Source organism: Leucopleurus acutus, assembly GCF_964270905.1.
Source record: "Leucopleurus acutus genome assembly, chromosome: 9".
Lineage (NCBI taxonomy): Eukaryota > Metazoa > Chordata > Mammalia > Artiodactyla > Delphinidae > Leucopleurus > Leucopleurus acutus.
In genome coordinates this window covers 53,815,226-53,837,200 of record NC_139144.1, presented here as the reverse complement: position 1 = coordinate 53,837,200, position 21,975 = coordinate 53,815,226, and positions in this window count along the sequence as shown.

Sequence of the window (21,975 nt, the reverse complement as noted above, 5' to 3'; positions counted from 1 at the left end):
GGTGTTCCTTTTTATAATATTTTATTCCCCTGTGTATGTTCCATTTTTGTTACTAATCTTAATATTTGGGGTATCTGTTTTCCTTTGATTCCTGTCAATGTCTATCTTTGGTGTTTGCCTATGAGTATCTTCAAATAATGAGGTCTTATTTTGTGATTATTTTGCTATTTGTTTGTTTTCTGTTTCCTTAACATCTTCTCATATCTTTATTAACTCCTTCCTTCTCTTTTTTTTTAAAGTTTAAAACAGTCCATTTATTTTAATTATTTCTTATATTCTAAAATAAAATCATATTTAACACTTTAAATTTTCCCTTGACTCTCTTTGGCTGCATCCCATAAGATTTTATATAAAATTTTTGCTGCTGTGTACAAAATATTACAAAATATTTTGTAGCTTAATTTTTATTTTCTTGAACCCAGGAGTTATTAGAAGTATTTTTCCAGAGTACTAATTATTTTAATTAATTAATTTCTAATTTTACTGCACTGTCATCAGCAAACATGGCTGCCATATGTGGTAAACTACTGAAACTTGTATTTCTTGCTCTAGTACTAGGCTGAACACGAAGCTTCTTAGAAAGGTCTTGAAATAATACTGTTGTGCATCAGGGAACAAGCTTCACTGTTTTCAAAATTTCCCTGGCTACCTGCAAATGCTAACTCCTCCCCTCCACCAGGGAGGGGCTGCCAGGTCCCACCTGAATGCTAGTTTGCCCTTCTTCTTTGATCTCTTCCCACCTCTAAGACCTAGAGCTGGTCACTTCCTCCAATGCAGTCAGGAACTTCCTTTTTGTCGTATAAGCATCTATCTGCATCTTACAATAAACATTGACATTCATATTCTTAAGCTCCGTTTTTTATACGTAAAAGGGAATTTGGGGATTTGAACTCTGTTTTCTCTCCCACATAAGCCTGACCTTTAAAATTATTGCCTTACTACAGACTCAAAAAGCCTAATTTGAGGCTGAGCAATGACTTTGTTTCAGAAGACATATATTCAGGCCCTGAAGCACTGAAACCCGCTGATTCAATGGAAGGGAAATCACATGGCATAATGATTTAAAGGGAATTAAAAATACCTTGACTTAACATTTTAAAAAATACCCAATTGATTCTGATTGATTTGATTTTTTTTTTTGTGATCCTATTGGCCTGAACTTCATCTAGCAGCTTACAGTAACCAGCTGTGGTAAATTATTTTTCCACCATTCTTTTTCTCCCCCCCTCAGCTGAGACTATTTTTAGCAGAGACACTTCCCAATGTCACTAGCTTGGAGTTTGGCCAGGTGACTTGCTTTGGCCAATGAAACATGAGAGGACTTACGTGCACTACACTCAACCAGACTTTAAATGTGTATGTGTGGTTTGGTTTGCCCTGTCACATTCTTGCAATCCACCATGAAGAGACTGTCCCAGGGCACCACAGTTTCTTCATTCTGAATCTCAGAATAAGGACACATATGGAACAGACCTGAATCTAATCCACATCCTGGTGCCAAGTCCAGCCAAACCCACCCCAACCAAATCCAGCTGAGTCATAACCCAATCCACAGACCTCTGAGCAAGAAACCAATGTTTGTTGTTATAAGTCAACTGAGATTTGGGGAGTTGTTCATTAAATAGCACTATTGCAGCAAAAAGCTGACTAATACAGTAATCTTATAGTAAATTATTCTTGCATGTTCTATATTTTATATGGTTCATAGTAGATTTAATTCAAATTATATATCTGATTCTCCAGTTTAATCAAGTCTCCATATGAATTAGCAAAGAAATAGTTTGTACCATATAGTTTTGCAACCACACTTGGGTGGATGCAGTGGAAATATATCTGCATCTTCCCATCAGGTCAGAAATATTTCAACTGGTTTCTACTAGCAGGTCAGGAACCTAGCAAGGTCTTCACATATGCAAGGCCTCCTACTGCATCTTAGAGTACAGCCACTCTTACAGGCTTTATGTTGGCCCAGAATAACATACAATCCAGTGGGAGGATAAGTACAACAATTTCCTCACAACCAGCTGTTCATTTACATAACTCCAGCACAAGGGCAGCATCCTATCAATGAGATGATGGGATGAAGTAGGGACGAATCTCAATGTTCACATGTTACCATGGGTATCTATCTGCTCCACATTATGTTGATATCTGTGATGGCCTTTCTAAATAACTCAGGGCATCAGAGGTTGCTCTTTCCCACAAGCCAAGATAGCTTTGGCAAACACATCTGTATAATGTGTGCACTGGGCACATTTCCTTGTTGAATTATTCAACTAAATCGGATAATGAGAGCACATTGACACAGTTAAACACTCAGGTGAATAAAGGATTCACTTTGAAGTGCAGAAATTTTTGGAGTCATCTGTGTTTTAACAAGTGATGGTTCTCACTACCCTCATCCGGGGAGGAAGAAACTTTAGAAAAGGTAAACCAGAGATGAGTATGCTGGAGGCTTTTTCTGGCATGATTTCAAGGAGAAGAAAGATGAGGCAGTTTCCAGTGTTCATTTGAGCCACCAATCTTTTTTGAATAAATGTAATGATTTTAAGAGACAGAAAAATGAGACTCAGTTCTTACGTAAATCTTATTCCTCTGAACTCTAATGGGAATAGAGATGAACACAAGTATAGGTATCAACACATCTGATTTCTGATCTTCCCTCAAGCCCCTCAGGCACAACCTTACAAAAACCTTGTGCTTTTTCACCTCACTTCTCACTCTGTTAAATGGGAGAAGATTGACTGATCTCCCCATTATTACCATAGTATATATTATAAATCATCAACAAAACTTTTTGCAAATACAAGGGCCATCCAGAAATACAAATTTGGGTAATAGCTGTATTTAAATATGATGCATACATTATGAAACACCTGACAGTCACACTGGCTGTCTCTACAATAAGGACGCCATTACTGATAGTGGTTTGGCCCTTGGCAAATGCCAGCTTGTATTTTTATTAGCCTGCCCTGTGTCTCCAACTGATCTGTATATCCTTACAAATAAGGACTATTTCTCAACTCTCTTTTAATCTTCATTACTTAGTACAGTATGGAAAGCACAAGGTAGGTGATCACTGGTTTTATAACAAAGGTAGTTAATAGCTGCCACTTGCTGATCCTCTTCCACGTGCCAGACCCTGTGCTAGGCATTTTACATACACTGTCTCTAATTCATACAATTGTACAATAACTCCAAAAGAAAAATTTATCCCCATTTTACAGATCAAGAAACTGAGGGTCAGAGAGATTATGAGACTAAGCCTAGGCTATACTGCTAGTTTAATAAGAATGATTATGCATGTAATGAATAAAAGACATTTTAAGTAATGAGATGGTCACAGTTAATAGTTTAGAAAAGCAGGAACTAAAATAAAGCATCACTAGTAATTGTTAATTGTTGACACAGTTCACTATTCTCAACAGTTTAGTGTCTGCTAGGATTAGAAAACTGCCATGAGTGTTACTTAACCTCCGAACCCAAAGCTTTCTTTCAGTGTCTATAGAAGAAATTAAACTGTGTGAATGTTCATTTCTTAACATGGAAATAAGTTCAATCACCTAAGATGTCTGTCTGGTCTAAATCTTTCTTTCCAAATGATTATATCTAACTTATGAAGTGATATTTATTTGTCAAAATTTCATGCTTACTTGCCATTGAAATCACATCTACCCAGTCATATCTATATTTTATACACTATTTGCCCCATATTATATGCTCAAGAAGAAAACTGTAAAAGCAAGAGAAGAGAGAGAATTTGTAAAAGTTTGGTGTTATTTCTCCAGTGACCTCCTCATGATCGTAATCTGATAATGTGGATGAATCATTTAGATGAGTTTCTTCCTCCGAATATTTCATTCACGATCAGGAAAGGACCGCTTAGCTAACCACTCTCTTTTTGCCTCTGAGGCAAAGAGAGCCCAGACACATGAAGTGACCAGACTGCGGTCAGTCAGCTGGCCAGGGTCAGAGTTACAGTTAGAATCCAGGCTTTCTTTCCATTACCCTAACCCCAAATTTACAAATTACACTTTTTAAAATGCACTATCCTTTTCTTGTGTAATAATTGAGAAATATAAGCTTAAGGAACATATAGTTTTCTTCTGTCTTGAATTAGCCAGTGAAGAATAGTAAGTCTTCAAAAATATATAGTAAATCTAATTTTAAAAAATCAACTCTGCTTAGCCACAGCTGCAGGAGCACTAGGCAGCCCTTTCTCGTTTACAAAGACCTTCACATTTAGTGCTGTATTTAGTTCTCACTGCAATTCTGTGAGCTGTTATTGTGATCTTGACTTTGTAGACGAGGAAACTGTTGATCAAAGAGACTAAATCATCCACCTTGTGGGTGGCAGAGCCAGAACTCTAAAATGGCTTCATAAACTTGACTTCATTGATTCCTCCATTTCAACACTATTCCTAATTCTTCTCACGGAAAAGTTGTCTGTCTTCCAGTGGGATCAAGCTCCGCCTTGCAGGGTAGAGAGTTTTGGCCAAGAGTGACTGCCAGGCCAGGGACTACATTCTCAACCCTACACCCTTTTGGTTTGGGCCATGTGATGAGTGCTCATCAGTGGAACATGAGCAGAAGTGTTATGTGTCAGAAGCAAATGTGCCTTTACACTCTCTCCTTCCCCAACCATTGGCTTGCGTTGTTGTCCAGGGTGTCCTTGGAAGGCACGTGCTGAAGATGGCAGAGCTGCTGAGCCAGAGTCCCTGAATAACAGTGGAACAACTGTGCCTTCCACAACTCTGCTCTGTTAACTAGTAATATCCACAACGGACTGCTATATGGGCAAAAAGAAAAAAATGTTTCTTGTGAAAGCCAATGAAATTGTGGGGTTTGTCTGCAAACCTAGCTAGCAGTACCTTAGCAAAATGAATATACTTTTTATTGGAGGAGAAAATTCAGATTTCTGTTACTGCTTGACAAATCTCTATAAGCACATGTTTACTAATTTACTGACTTTAATTTTACTAAATGGAAATGACTCTCCTGAGTCATTTCCCAATGACCGCCTTTTCTCTCTTGATTTTCCATTAGTCTAAGGTTAATGATAATTACTAGCCTATATTTCTATGTATTGTACTCAAACAAAAGTGCCACAAAAGCACATTTATGGCATAGTTATTTGTAAACTAGTTATTTGTATTTATAAATAGATACCTAACAAAATTTTTTTTAAAGGACTCCCATCTTTTAAACCCTTTCAAGCACTCCCCATCTTCAAAAACATTTTTTGAGGAAAATTTACATCTCTGACTGGGATAGGAGTGGTGGTCTGGAATTAATCAGTAAGGATTTATTGTTTCCTAGGAATATAGTTCATACAAGGGCTTCCCTGCTGCTTGACAACCCTCAGAGCTTTACCACTGAGGATGCTCCCTCAGGAACACACAGGACCTGTTGTCTGGGCACTGCTTCCAAAATGTGGCCTAAAACATATGCCAAGACCTCACGTCACCCACATTTCTCCACCACACAGAGGGTCTGAGGCCTTCATTCTTTTCATTCCCTTGATGTGGCTGCTCCAGGAGTGACGAGTGGGAGAAACGATGGTTTTGAGAAAGGTACCTCAAAAATTATTTTGACAACTCCCTCCTCCACTCTAAGCTTTAAACTTTCTCTCTCCCCACAGTGTTAAGGTATTGCTCCTTTTTAATATTTCAAGTCTAAAACCTGAATCAAAAGTCTGAAAAAAAGGAAAGTTTTGCCAACAAAGAAGTCCCCATAGCAAATGATAAATACCCCAAGCGCTTTTTGGAAACAATCCTGAAAGCAAAGTTTGGTCACTAGAGTAAATCCCCACAGAAAAAGAAATAAATCTCTGTGACATCTGCTAATGTACACCATTTCCCTTAAACACCTCTTCCTGTCCACTTTCCACACCTCCTTCCCCCTTTTCCCAATGCTCCTTTTGTTCTCTGTTTTTTGGCCTTCAGGGCATGACTTAGCCAGCAGAAGGTAGCAGAAGGTACCAGGAAAACCAAGGGTATTGCATGCAGCTGTGTGTAATCATACTGGTGAATTAAAACTCCAGGTCTAGGGTCTGAAATAAAAATCAGTGTTAGCAAAAAGATGGATGCGTTTTTTCCATGCCTTATTCATTCACGTGCGCAAAAAGCATTTGCCATTCACCTGTGGTGTTAGCACTGTTTAAGGCAATGGAGAAATAAAAATAAAAGATGTGGTCTCTGTTTCCTTAGCCAGGTACAAGTTATATGTTTAAGAACCCGAACCAAACTATACAACTAAAACATAAAGACTGAGAGATTCAACTAACTAAACAGAAAAGATCCACATGTTGGAATGTATCATACATATGAGTCAGGCAAAGTGTGCTCTTGTTTTGTTTGTTTGTTTGGAGGAGGAAGACTGCCCTAGAAGAGATTATCAGGAATCACATGTTATATGACAAGTGGTATATAACACCTGAAGAGACATCCTTGGGCTGCAAGCATCATGAGTCAGACTCTAATTACAGTCTGGAGTTCAGATTTGTTCTCCTCCACTTAAGAGGTGGATAGGGACACTTGGGAGAGTCTAGTGGAGATCCACAGAGGTGAGGAAGGCCTACAAAAGAGGGCTCTGGAGGAGCTGATGGAAGCAACAGGTCTCACATTCAGTTCTACCACGGGTCAGAGCAGGTTCCCCAAAAGAGTCCCAAAGAGACTGTCCAGATTGAACTTCCACTATGAAACTTCCACTCTTTTCTGGCTCTTTTGCTGTCAGAATGGGCCAATCCAGAGCTGCCCACATAAGTCACCTTGAACTACACCTGCTTTGCATTATTCTTGTTTCTCTTCCCTGGAGATTCTTCAGCCATCTGGAATGCATTGTGGCATGACACACTTTTCATTTTCCCCACAAACATCCCTGATTGAAGGCAGATGACACCTAACCTTAAGCTCACCTTTAGGAATCTGTGCTAAGTCTGGTTTAGCGCAACTAGGTTATAATATGGATGTTATTCCTATCTTCCAACTCTATGGGTCATGGGTTATTTTATAGAACTCCAGCTGTTGTACATTGCCAGGGAGATCAGAACCAGATTGAAATGGTGTTTAAGTTAAACATCTAGATAATTAGACCATGAACCCAACTATTAAGAAAAGCCACACCTTTAGAAGTCCTTAAGAACAGGATAGACTCTCACCTGTCCTGGATATTTAAATACAATTCTACACAGAAGATGATTTCTTGATTTCCTCAACACTGTAACCATATATCCCAAACACACAGGTGCTAGCATTTCTCCTGGCTTTTATTTCCTTTGTCCGTGTGTTTGGGGATTGTGGGAATGAAAGGGAGGTAGAAAATCTGCCATAAGCTGTAGCTACCATATAGCTCTTTCGTGGCACTGGAAATATACCAGTAATATTTAAATCTGATTAACCCTTCCTTCATTTAAATGCATCTCACTGGTTTGAAATGAGATTCATTGGCTTGATCCTTTTGGCATTGTCTTCAGTGTCTTCCATTACCTTCATCACCCACACCATCATCATCATTAAACTATACTGAGCTCTCCCTCTATGACAGGTTTTGTGTTAAGTGCTTTACATATATCATCTATTAGAAATCTCACAATAATTCTATTAGGTAGATAGTATTAGTGTCCCCATTTTGCATATGAGGAAACTGAAATTGAGAGAGGTTATGTGACTTGCCCATTGGTAATGATGATATCTATCTTTCTTTTTATTGGTCTAACCTAAGGCATTTGATAAGGAATCATTTTTCTGACATGCAGCCTCATATTTGCTGGATGATTTTTACATCTCTTGCATGTATTTCAAGTGAATGAAACATACTTACCCCTTTACTCGCAAAGTCTCTCTCTATGCTACTCTCTCCTCTCTGTTCTTGAGGTCTACTATCTTTTCCTCTCTTCTACTTGTTCTTTTCTCTCAGTCACACTTCTGTCCTCATCACCCCCATGTGTGGGGCTCCTAGACAACTTTCCTTCCATCCTTCTCCTCTGCCTACCTACATGAAGTACAAAGCACATGACACGGGTTCAGAGAAGCACCTTCTCATACAGGCCCATATTAGACGGGCTTTTATTTGTAAGAATTCTGAAGGGCTTTAACGGCAAAAAGAGAATTTTCCCCTGCTCTGAAAAACTATTGGGCAAGTTTCCAAACTCCCACTGTAGCAGGAAAAAAAAATCCAACTATCTGGAGCATTTTATGCACCTGACACCATCACACTAGTGGCATCAGATTACATACTCAGTACAGACTTCTACCACATGCTGTTGCAATTAACCACATGGGAATGTGCAGGCCAGGACCCCTCACAGTTATGCAATCATTGCCATAGTACAACATACAGAGCAGTGAGAACTAAAAATGCCCTTGGAACATAATGCTATATTTCATTAGGAAATGAAATTGCGACTTTCCTGGGAGTGACAGCTCTTGTAGAAAGAGATGATGGCCCGGATTTCTACTTATCACCAGTGTAACTACTCTAATCCTCCATCTCCAGGTCAGGTCTTTGATAAAGAACCTCCAGAGAAACTTTGAGATGGTTTGACTGAGGCATGGCTTAAAACAGTGTCTATAGATTTTAGGTGCCTGATCAGTCATAAGAACCCAGTTAAGGGATGGGTATTAGGAATTCACTAATCCTTAACCCAGACATTGTATTGAGACCAAGGGAGGTCAGTTCAGTTGGAAATGCCTGCAGTACCTGCCCCAAGACATTTAAAACAGCACCTAAGGGCTTCCCTAGTGGTGCAGTGGTTGAGAGTCTGCCTGCCGATGCAGGGGACATGGGTTTGTACCCCGGTCTGGGAAGATCCCACATGCCGCGGAGCGGCTGGGCCCGTGAGCCATGGACGCTGAACCTGTGCGTCTGGAGCCTGGGTTCCACAACGGGAGAGGCCACAACAGTGAGAGGCCTGCGTACCGCAAAAAAAAAAAAAAAAAACCCAGCACCTAAGAACTATGCTTCAGGAATTTACTCCCTACTTCCATCTTTTCCAAGGACACCTGTTGCACCCTCAAGCTCCTCCTGTGCTGCTAGGAGCTCCTGGCCATGTCTTCCTTCCCTGCCCTAAGTTCTAGATCTGGACCTACTCTTCTCTCTGCCTCCTAACACCTGCACCTGTTGAAGGCCTCATTCCTAACACGTGCTTCTGACTTAGGTTTGGTACTGCTACCAACTAACTAGTGAAACAAAAATCTGAAGGCATTATTTTCTGACTGATCTTAACTATCTTCTATTTTAATCACAATGGGATATACTGATTAACAACACTGTTTAGTGGTATAATATTAGAAAGTAGAGAAATAAAGCAACACTTTAGAAGTCCCGTAATGGAGTCCTTTCTGTTGTCTTCTGATCAGCTAAAGACTTTGCATAGCCTTCAAAATATGTATGATTTTAGTCCTGCAGAGAAAATCTATTCTGTACAATCATTATATAATCAATGCCAATTGTCAAACTGCAGGTTAAAGAATAAGCATTGGGGACTTCCCTGGTGGTGCAGTGGTTAAGAATCCACCTGCCAATGCAGGGGACACAGATTCGAGCCCTGGTCTGGGAAGATCCCACATGCCATGGAGCAACTAAGCCCGTGGGCCACAACTACTGAGCCTACGCTCTAGAACCAGTGAGCCACAACTACTGAGCCTGTGCGCCTAGAGCCCGTGCGCCTAGAGCCCATGCTCCACAGCAAGAGAAGCCACTGCAACGAGAAGCTTGCACGCCGCAACGAAGAGTAGCCCCCATTCACCGCAACTAGAGAAAGCCCGCACAGCAATGAAGACCCAACACAGCCAAAAATAATTAATTAAAATGAATTCAAAGTCCATGTTCTTAATCACTACAAAATGCTACTCTTCATAAAAAAAAAAAAAAAAAAAAAAGAATAAGCATTGATCCTGAAGATCGTACAAGAGTGACAAGGTCTGTCTGCAGTTAGACAGTGCCAGTCCATGCCAAGACACAAATAAAAAAATAATTACCATAGGGTTTGGCTTCAAGGGAGATGTGAAATACACCCTCATTTTGAAGTAGGTAATTTTTGGCATACTGGTGTTGAGAAATATCTGTTTTTCTTACCATCTTCCTGTTTTGCTTCCTGAATAATAATATCAACATTCCTTGTGGGGCTGTGCTCTTTCCGCCCACCTTTGTGGCCTGATGGGACCCCACTGGCATTCTACAACCACTCAGTGGTTTTCATCTGAGTGAATTCAAACAAAAGGAATGTGGTGATTCAGGCAGTAAAGTAATCTCAGCCCCTTGGGTTCCTTGGCCTTTCACACAGAGCATATGTCCTCAGCCGAAGCACTTGGGAGTCAGACCCTGTATGAGTGCACAGCGTATGGGAAAGCGGGGATGACTTAAAACAGATGAGAGTTTTAAGTTCAGCCTGTGCTCAACAGTTACATTTAATTTAGAGATTTCCCAAAACCTTTCTGAAGTTACAAAATGGCCATGAGAAATCAGCTTCTTTCTTATGTGGTCGCAGATTTAATTCTGAAGTTCATGAAGCTGCGTCAAAGTGCTTGCATAACACTGTAAGCTGTCGCTGATGGAAATGAGGCTGGTTTCTTCTTTGCTGTTAAATACCTACAGTGATTACACAAACATTCAGCTCCCATTATTGTGTTAGATGTGTGAGCCATGTTTCCTGCCCCCAGAGAATTCAAAGATGCATGGTGAAATAGCCATTGAAATGCCTTAGAAAGGAAAATACTAATGGTAGACCTGGTGCCTCAGAGGTTAAGCTTGAAACGCCCATCCCTGGAAGGAAGGAAGGAAAGACTTGAAAGTCTAAGAGAAATACTCAGAGTGACAGGATTGAGAGGGGTACTGGAGACTCTTCCTGCTGAGATCAAATTCTCTAGGTGGTCAGTGCGAGCCTTTTTTCAGCACCACAGAAAATCTGCCTGTTCCTAATTGCACCTCATGACTCAAATGTAAGTTCAGGATGACCTTCTGGGAGGGTCTAGCACCTTCAAGCTCTAGCACCTTGAACCCCTTCACACTGACTTGGTGTGCTATACTATTTTTTTCTTTAATACCAAATAGTCTAAATTTGGAAGCTAGAAATATGGTCCCCATCCCATAATTAATTGGTTAGTAATGTGACCTGGAACAAGTCCCTTCCTGTCATCTGCATCTGTGAATTGGAGAGTCTATTATATGAAGGCACACAATAAATATGTGTTGATCTGACATCCCCTAACTCCTACATCATTTGTAAGAATATTTAAAATTTAAAAACCTCTATAGAATAGTGTTCCCTAACCTAGGAGTACATCAAAATTACCAGGGAAAATTGCCATTCTTTGTTAAGATAAACTTAACAAAGTTATTTGGTTTTAGTTGCCTTTTCTTTGTGAAGCTATAACTTACATGCAATGAAATGCACAGATCTTAAATGTAAAATGTGTTTTGACAAATATATACAACCTTGTAACTATCACCCCAATCAAGACATAGCAGTGCCATCACCCCAGAAGTTTCCCTAGTGCCCCCTTACCAGTTAACTGTCCTACCCACCTCCCCCACACTCACAGTCAACCACTCTTTGACTTCTGTCACTATCTAAATGGAATCAAAAGTATGTACTACTTAATATCTGGCTTCTTCCACTCCTAATGTCTATGAAAGTCAGTAATTCTTTCCTTTTTATTGTCAGTGGTATTCCATTGGATGAATGTACCTGTTATGGGCTAAATTGTGTCCCCTCAAATTCATATGTTGAATCTCTAAAATCCAAAGTGATTGTATTTTGAGATGAGGCTTTTAGTGGGTAATTAAGGTTAAATGAGGTCATAATGGTAGGGTCCCAATCCAATAGGACTGGTGTCCTTATAAGAAGGGGAAGAAAGAGAGAGATCTCTCTCTGAGTGCACGCATCAAGGACAGTCCATGTAAAGACAAAATGAGAAGGCAGCAGTCTTCAAGCCAGTAAGAAAACTCTCATCAGAAACTGAGTTGATTGGCACCTTAGTCTTGGACTTCCCAGCCTCCGGAACCATGAGAAATAAATTTCTGTTGTCTAAGCCACTCAGTGTATGGTATTTTGTTATTTGGAAAATTTTCAGCAAGTAAGTATTTATTCAAATATGTTTCTGTCCCAGGGACTTCCCTTGTGGTCCAGTGGCTAAGACTCTACACTACCAATGGAGGGAGCCCGGGTTTGATCCCTGGGCAGGGAACTAGTTCCCACATGCGGCAACTAAGAGTTCGCATGCTGCAACTAAAGATCCCAGACGCCGCGACGAAAATCCCACACACCGCAATTAAGACCTGACACAGCCAAATAAATAAATAATATATTATATATATATATTTCTGTCCCATTTTCCTTATCATTCAGGACTCCAATTATATGTATATTAAACCTCTTGATATTTTCTCACAGGTTACTGATGTTTGTTCAGCTTTTAAATCTTGTTACTCTCTCTATTTCAGTTTGAATAATTTCTATTGACCGGGGGTTCTTCCCTGGTGGTCCAGCAGTTAAGAATCTATCTTCCAATGCAGGGGACACAGGTTTGATCCCTGGTTGGGGAACTAAGATCCCACATGCCAGGGGGCAACTAAGACCACACACCACAACTACTGAGCCCATGCACCTCGACAAAGAGCCCATGAGACGCAACTAAGACCTGACACAGCCAAAAATAACTAAATATATTTTTAAAATTTTCTATTGACCTGTCTTGAAGTTTACAAATTCTGCGTCATGTAGTGTCCTAACTGCTATTAGCATAATCAATAAATTTTTTATTTTGTATATTGAATTTTTCACTTTAAGAATTTCCATTTGCTTCTTTTAAAATAGTTTTCACCTGTCATCCTTGATGTCTACATTCCTTGCAAATTCTTTAATACATTTATATTTTTGAGGTCCTGTTGACCAACTTTTAAAACAGAGTCATCTGTGTATTTGTGAGGTTTTCTCTTGATTATAGGTCACACTTTCCTCCATCATGTCATAATTTTCTACTGTATTCTGAACATCATGTAAAACAAAATTTTGGAGACCAGATATAACAGTTATTTTGTTTACTTCTCTTTCCTCTTTATGGTACTAGTTTGATACAGTAAGATAAAGTATTAATATTTCAGATTTCTCCTAGAGTCAACTTTTGGTATGGCTGGGTCACAGCTTTCATTGGATTGATTTCATCTGTGATTAACATAACCCCCCAAAACTGACTTAAATTTGTAATTTCCATATGGCTACTTATGTATTAGAATTTTATATAGAGATGTACAATGATTGTTTCTATATCCTTGAAAAGCAAATTGTTCCAAAAATTCTTGTGATCACAGTTTTCAGTCAGAACAGCAGCATCAACCATATTGTACACATACTGAATATCCACTATGTTGTGGGCCCTGACCTATCTATGTTCTGGGAATACAAAAAGCTATCTGGACATTTATTGCCTTCAAGAGCATTAAAATCTAATTGGAGAAATAGGACAGATATCTAAAAACTCAAATAGTCTGGCAAAATAGAGTTTATAGTATGCCAAACGAGTGAGAACAGCAATAAATATAGGTCTGTGAAAGTATCAATAGTATTCACAAAGAGCTCTGGGGATCAGAAAAGACTTCATGAGGGAGATAAGACTTTAAGTGAGGCTAAAAGAAAATATAAGGTAAATGAGGCAGGGTCAGGGAGGCCTTTTTAGAGAGAGGATGTTGTGAACATATGAACATGGTGCATATTTAAGAAGAGAAGAGATGACTACAAAGATTGGAAAATATCATGTTTTGGAGGGTCTAGGAATTTGGTTTGGCATGGGCATTAATGCAAAGCCAAAGATCAATTAATGTAGTAGCCATGTAATCATAGCCATACTTTGAAATAAGCAATCTTGCAGTAAACTGTGAATACTGGCAATGCCTCTTTGCCCTCAGACCCATTTTTGGCCTTTTCCCTGCTCTGTATCATAGTGGGGCTAATTCCATTGGCAGGATTTGGCACATAAGATTGAAGAGTGGGTGGAAAGGAGAAGCCAGTGTATTTCTCCCCCTCTTTCTTTTCCTTAGACTTCCCCAGCAACAGCTAGATAACTTCCTTGGCATCTCTTTCTACCACCCCCTAGGTGACCCTGGGCCCTAAGTTCTAGTGACACTGCCTCTCCCTTTCTCTCTCCAGTTTGGGATCTTAGCAGCTTCCTGATGTCACCAATCACTGAGTTACTTCACGCGCCCTGGTAAACTTTTCATCCTCTTCCTGTTGCTACTATAATGAAGTACCTGCATTAAGTTCCTTCTGTTTTAAATAGCCATAGTGTTTTCTATTTTCCTGATTAGATCTGGTTAGATCTGGGGACATGATTATAAGTCATTTCCACTTTATGTATCAAATTTACACTTCTGAGTTTTGAAAATTTTATTCCACATATTACTTTGCAATCATAATGAAAACAAAAAAATTTTAAGAAAATTAACATGAATGTGGTATGTAAAGTGGATTGAAATTAGGAGATACTGGATGCAAATTATATAAGGTCTGTGTATGAATAGTTCTGTGAGTTGTAACTGTAAAGTTGAAAGAAAAAAGACACTAGATAGATATACCAATGACAGAGGCAGACACTAAAGCAGTGACTCCAAACCAGGGAGTATATTAGAATCTCCTGGGGAGCATTTTTAAAATACACATGTTGCTTATCACCCCAGACCAAGTGAATCAAATATCTGAGGCTGGGTATAGGCTTGACTATTTTGAAATGACTTCCTGAGTGGTGCCCATTGACTCCATCCGTATCACTCATTCTCCCATCACTACTGAGAACCCTTAGACATGGAGGAGCCACTAGAGAGAAGAACAGTTTCACCAAGAGAAAGGCCTAGAAGTAGAGGTAAAAGAGAAGGGAATCAGAGGGAAAAATAAAAAACTTCAAAGCAAAATAACATACACTATAAATTTATGGCTAGAAATTAACATTTAGTAAGAAGATATTATAAAAATGTTTCATGTCTGTCTAACACATTAGCTCTAAAAAGGTAAACTTCTCAAATATACTAAGGCAGTGAAGAACTTGGGGGAAAATAAATAATTTTAAAGGCAAAGATTTTTCTACCTAAAAATACTAAGTGAAAGAGAGGGACTCCATTTGCAGCAATATGATTTTCTAAGCCACAAGGACTGTGAGGAAGATCCAATAAACAACAGCATTTTAAATGTCAAATTAGAATGAATAAATAAATGACCTTCCCAAGGGAAAACTGGCTCTTTTGAAATTTTAGCAAATAGAGTTATAATTGCCAGATTTCCTTATCTATGGAAAACTAAGCTTCATTAATATTGAACTTGCCAGTTATCTACATGAGTAACAGAGATCTTCATGAAAAGGGAGATTCAATAATTAGCATTTAACTCTTCATTAAAATATATGAATAGCAAGATAAAAATCAACTTAGTCTTGAATTCCACAAACATAGAAAGTATCTTTTATTACCAGAACACCATTTATGGGAAGTTCAATAAACATTTTATCAAAAATATCTAACAAATAAACCCTAGGTTTAATTGACATGAAAAGTTTTACTATATTTCATAAGACACCCCAGCCCCATCCACAGGCCTAACTTAAAAAATACTGTCTCTAAGCCAGACAAAGAAACAACCTAATGAGTCAGTGTTCTCCATACAGACTGACCCAGGGTTGAGCGAACTTCTAAGAAATCTATACTACAGCACTCACAGTCTGGCCTCCCACCCACAAGGTCATTAGGAGGAACAGCTCCTCTCCCAATTAATCATGCATGGAGGCTCTGGCCCTCTGTGCTGTACACACAACAGACACCCTGGGCATGTGCAGAGACAGTGTGAGTTATGAGAATGCTCTCCTTGTGCAGGGCTAGGAATTGGGCTGCAGGGAATAAAATAGTGGTAGGAGAGACAGATTGGGGCCCTGCAGTGCCTGGGAGAGGTGAGAATGAAGAAAAGAGGGGTGATTTAGGTTAAGCTAAGGCAGTGGTTCCCAAACTGTTCAGGTGTCAAAATCCCTATTGTTCTGTTTAATTCTAGCATGTAAACTAGCAGACTATATAAGACTATGTTATAGATATGCATTTTATATGTACATATAAATATATATACATAGAAATACACAATATAAAATTATTATTACCATCTGTCTAGCAAAACACGCTGTGTGCTAGGCACAAGGGACTATTTCTCTGTTTTCCTATTAACATTTCTTAGCTTGTTCATTTTTATCATCTGCTAGTGTTCACAACTAGGCAAGATGTCACAAGTGCCAATGGTTTGAGAAATAATTTATGAGAGAAAATGATGGAGATTATTCATTAACTTACATTTTCCTGACAATTGGCAAAAGGCCGTTATAATTATATTTTAGTGAAAATAGGCTTGGTCTATCATAAGAAACACCCATAATTTGTTAAGACCCTTGGACTGTTAACAACTGAAACCTACTTGAACTAGCGGAAACAAAAATGAGGGAGTTACTATAAAGATAGAAGATTATCTTTTGGAATACAGGGCAGTGATGAAATAAAGATTCATAAATTTCTGGAACCAAAAACAGCAAAGCCAGGAAGAATCTTTCTCTATCTGGTTCCTCTGTTTTCCTATGCATATCTGATTTTCTCTGTCTGTCTCTGTCTCTCTCTCTCTCCCTCCCTCTCAAAATAATTCTCTGCCTCTCCATCCAAATTCTCGATCCTTTACGCAGAGAGCTTTTATTTAAAAGTGTTTCAGCTATGCATGTTTTAGATTATGGAAGTGGCAGTGGGAATAGTCTAAGGTCCTGTTCTTATGGCATTTGCTAGGAAGTTACAGATCAGATGCAGAATTCTGCCTGTTAGCAACTAGGATTCCAGATTGCCTCACAGGGTACCTGGAGGGAGCTGCTACCCTCCCTGCAGTGATGGTGAATACACAGAACAGCAGCTCATAGCCCCCAGCATCCCCCAGTACAGGGCTCTCTGCTTTTGGACTTTCCTATCAACAGTCAAAAAGCTACTGTGTCCTCCAGACAGGACTAAGAAGCCTCGGTGAGTGATGCCTGGAGGAGGGAGCCAGATAGCCACAGAGCTGGCTCAGCCTGCAGAGCCCGGGGCGGAGGATTACACTGCTTCTGTGGCTCCAGACTTGTCCGTATTCACAAAGAATTTCAAGTAAAAGAGTGACCTGATGTTGAACGCTCTAATCCATCCAGTTGGCACTGTCACATCTAACTTACCTGTGAGCGCTGAGCTGCCTAAGCAGATTAGGCATCAGTCATGCACGGTAGACAGGAAAAGCCCAGACTTCTGTGACACCTACAACTTTTCTGTACTTCCAAAGGGTGTTGCCTTGCCTTGCTGGGGGTTTATTTTGGCTGGAGGAGAAGGTGGTAAAAAGATGATTGAAGTGTGAAAACTAATAAATGGCTGTTTTGTGCAGGAGAGAAATAACTTAGGTTATACTTCAGGTATATGGCAGGTGACTCCTGACTAGATTATGTAGTTGGTCAATGCAGCAGATGACTTTGGGTAGAATTGAAAGATTCTAGATTCTCTTGCTCATGTGTTTACAAGCTCCATGATACAGATGAGTTAAGTGCAGCTGCTTGACTGGTGTCACACAGTGCCATGTCCCTTGTCACAGATCCTGAATGCCCCAAGTTATAGGTACCATATGGGGATTTCCCTCTTAGATCCTGTTGGGTCAGAATCCTGTCTGTATTTCTAACTGCAGAGCCTCTGCAGGTCAGCTTTATGCCCAGGCACATGGAAGTGTAATGTAACAGTAAAAAAAAAAAAAAAAAAATCCCGCACACCTAAAAACTTTTCCACATCAGTCTGCCACATGCCTGAAGTTCCTGCCTATCTCTCCTCCTTTGTGGCAGTGCTTCTTAAACCTACCTCATCCTTTCCATCCCCACTGTCATCACCCCCACCGCCCCACTTGCCTGGGCTAGCACCATCGCGTCTCAATTAAATCTCTGCTTCCAGCCTTTCCCTAAACTAATCCATCCCATTACATACATTAGAGGCACCTCTTCAAACACATTTCTTTCTTTTTTTTAAACAGCAGGTTCTTATTAGTCATCCATTTTATACACATCAGTGTATACATGTCAATCCCAATCTCCCAATTCATCACACCACCACTACCACCCCCGCCGCTTTCCCCCCTTGGTGTCCATACGTTTGTTCTCTACATCTGTGTCTCAATTTCTGCCCTGCAAACTGATTCATCTGTACCGTTTTTCTAGGTTCCACATATATGAGTTAATATACGATATTTGTTTTTCTCTTTCTGACTTATTTCACTCTGTATGACAGTCTCTACATCCATCCCCATCTCTACAAATGATCCAATTTCGTTCCCTTTTATGGCTCAGTGATATTCCATTGTATACATGTACCACATCTTCTTTATCCATTCGTCTGTCAATGGGCATTTAGGTAGCTGCCATGACCTGACTATCATAAATAGTGCTGCAACGAACATTGGGGAGCATGTGTCTTTTGAATTATGATTTTCTCTTCTTGAATTATGGTTTTCTCTTCTTGAATTATGGTTTTCTCAGGGTATATGCCCAGTAGTGGGATTGCTGGGTCATATGATAGCTCTATTTTTGGTTTTTTAAGGAACCTCCATACTGTTCTCCATAGTGGCTGTATCAATTTACATTCCCACCAACAGTGCAAGAGGGCTCCCTTTTCTCCACACCCTCTTCAGCATTTGTTGTTTGTAGATTTTCTCCTGATGCCCATTCTACCTGGTGTGAGGTGATAGTTCATTGTAGTTTTGATTTGCATTTCTCTAATGATTAGTGATATTGAGCAGTTTTTCATGTGCTTCTTGGCCATCTGTATGTCTTCTTTGGAGAAATGCCCATTTTTGGATTGGGTTGTTTGTTTATTTAATATTGAGCTGCAAGAGCTGTTTATATATTTTGGAGATTAATCCCTTGTCCGTTGATTCATTTGCAAATATTTTCTCCCATTCTGAGGGTTATCTTTTTGTCTTGTTTATGGTTTTCTTTGCTGTGCAAAAGCTTTGAAGTTTCATTAGGTTCCATTTGTTTATTTTTGTTTTTATTTCCATTACTCTAGGAGGTGGAACAAAGAAGATCTTGCTGTGACTTATGTCAAAGAGTGCTCTTCCTATGTTTTCCTCTAAGAGTTTTGTACTGTCCGGTCTTACATTTAGGTCTCGAATCCATTTTGAGCTTATTTTTGTGTATGGTGTTAGGAAGTGTTCTCATTTCATTGTTTTACATGTACCTGTCCAGTTTTCCCAGCACCACTTATTGAAGAGACTGTCTTTTCTCCATTGTATATCCTTGCCTCCTTTGTCATAGATTAGTTGACCATAGGTGCGTGGGTTTATCTCTGGACTTTCTATCTTGTTCCATTGAACTACATTTCTGTTTTTGTGCCAGTACCATATTGTCTTGATTACTGTAGCTTTGTAGTATAGTCGGAAGTCAGGAAGCCTGATTCCTCCAGCTCTGCTTTTTTCCCTCAAGACTGCTTTAGCTATTCAGGGTCTTTTGTGTCTCCATACAAATTTTAAGATTTTTGTTCTAGTTCTGTAAAAAATGCCATTGGTAATTTGATAGGGATTGCATTGAATCTGTAGATTGCTTTGGGTAGTATAGTTATTTTCACAATATTGATTCTTCCAATCCAAGAACATGGTATATCTCTCCATCTGTTGGTAGCACCTTTAATTTCTTTCATCAGTGTCTTATAGTTTTCTGCATACAGGCCTTTTGTCTCCCTAGGTAGGTTTATTCCTAGGTAATTTTTTCTTTCTGTTGTAACAGCAAATGGGAGTGTTTCCATAATTTCACTTTCAGATTTTTCATCATTAGTATATAGGAATGCAAGAGATTTCTGTGCATTAATTTTGTATCCTGCAACTTTACCAAATTCATTGATTAGCTCTAGTAGTTTTCTGGTGGCATCTTTAGGATTCTCTATGTATAGTATCATGTCATCTGCAAACAGTGACAGTTTTACTTCTTCTTTTCCAATTTGCATTCCTTTTATTTCTTTTTCTTCTTTGATTGCCATGGTTAGGACTTCCAAAACTATGTTGAATAAGAGTGGTGAGAGTGGGCAACCTTGTCTTGTTTCCGATCTTAGTGGAAATGGTTTCAGTTTTTCCCCATTGAGAATGATGTTTGCTGTGGGTTTGTCATATATGGCCTTTATTATGTTGAGGTAGGTTCCCTCTATGCCCACTTCTTGGAGAGCTTTTATCATAAATGGGTGTTGAATTTTTTCAAAAGCTTTTTCCGCATCTATTGAGATGATCATATGGTTTTTATTCTTCAATTTGTTGATATGGTGTATCACATTGATTGATTTGCGTATATTGAAGAATTCTTGCATCCCTGGGATAAATCCCACTTGATCATGGTGTATGATCCTTTTAATGTGCTGTTGGATTTTGTTTGCTAGTATTTTGTTGAGGATTTCTGCGTCTATGTTCATCAGTGATATTGGTCTGTAGTTTTCTTTTTTTGTGACATCTTTGTCTGGTTTTGGTATCAGGGTGATGGTGGCCTTGTAGAATGAGTTTGGGAGTGTTCCTCCCTCTGCTATATTTTCGAAGAGTTTGAGAAGGATAGGTGTTAGCTCTTCTCTAAATGTTTGATGGAATTCGCCTGTGAAGCCATCTGGTCCTGGGTTGTTGTTTGTTGGAAGATTTTTAATCACAGTTTCAATTTCAGTGCTTGTGATTGGTCTGTTCACAATACAGTATTATTAACTAGAGTCATCATGCTGTATATTATATCTTCATGACTTATTTATTTTATAACTGGAAGTTTGTACCTTTTTGTCTACAGTCTTCCTAAGAGGTCTGTAGGTAGAATTCAGGGGGTCCATACATTTAGATGGTAAAAAAAATACATCTTCATTTTTGTTAATCTCCAATGAAATTTAGCATTTGCTTCAATTATGTTGGTAGGCAAAAAGCTACCATAGTATTAGCATACCTGTGCCTTGTTACTGACATGTTAAAAATCACACACATATTCATATCATATTATAGGTGTTACAAATATCTCAAAATATTGTTTCCTCTCATCATTACTTTAAAATCATGTTAGTTATTAGAGCCATCACTAAATCTTGTTACTTCTTACATTAATAAAGATGCACATATATTACTATTTTATAAATTTTAAAATATTTTGGTAACTATGTTCCTAAATAATTGATTTCAATTGAAAGCCCCATGTATTTTTTTTTGAAGTTTTGGTTAATTTTTTTTTATAATTTATTTCTTTTATCTATTTATTTTTGGCCGCATTGGGTCTTCGTTGCTGCACACGGGCTTTCTCTAGTTGTGGTGAGCAGGGACTACTCATTGCAGTACACAGGCTTCTCATTGCAGTGGCTTGTTGTGGAGCACGGACTCTAGGCAAGGGGGTTTCAGTAGTTGTGGCATGTGGGCTCAGTAGTTTTGGCTCACGGGCTCTAGAATACAGGCTCAGTAGTTGTGGCGCACAGGCTTAGTTGGTCTGCGGCATGTGGGATCTTCCCGGACCAGGGCTCGAACCCACGTCCCCTGAATTGGCAGGCAGATTCTTAACCACTGCACCACCAGGGAAGTCCAGAGCCCCATGTATTTTCGAGGCATTTAAAAATATTCTTAGAAGGGGTCCATAGGCTTCACCAGAATGCTAGAAGTGTCCATTGCACAAAAAATGTTCAGAATCCCTGCCAGAGGTGGTGATGATTCATAATATCGTCTGTATTTGGCAAAGTGGGCTGTTTCATCTCCAACAGATTTTGTTCTTTCTACATCCTAAACTCAACAAATGTTTATTGATCCTCTATGTGTGCCCAGCACAGTTCTAGATGCTGGGGAATCAGAAGTAATATAAACAAGGCCCTTGCCTTCAAGAAGCATAATTCTAGTGGGGAGACACAGGCAATAGACAAGTAAATAAACCCAGTAATTTCAAATTGAGAAAAGTTCTGTAAAGGAAATAAACAGAA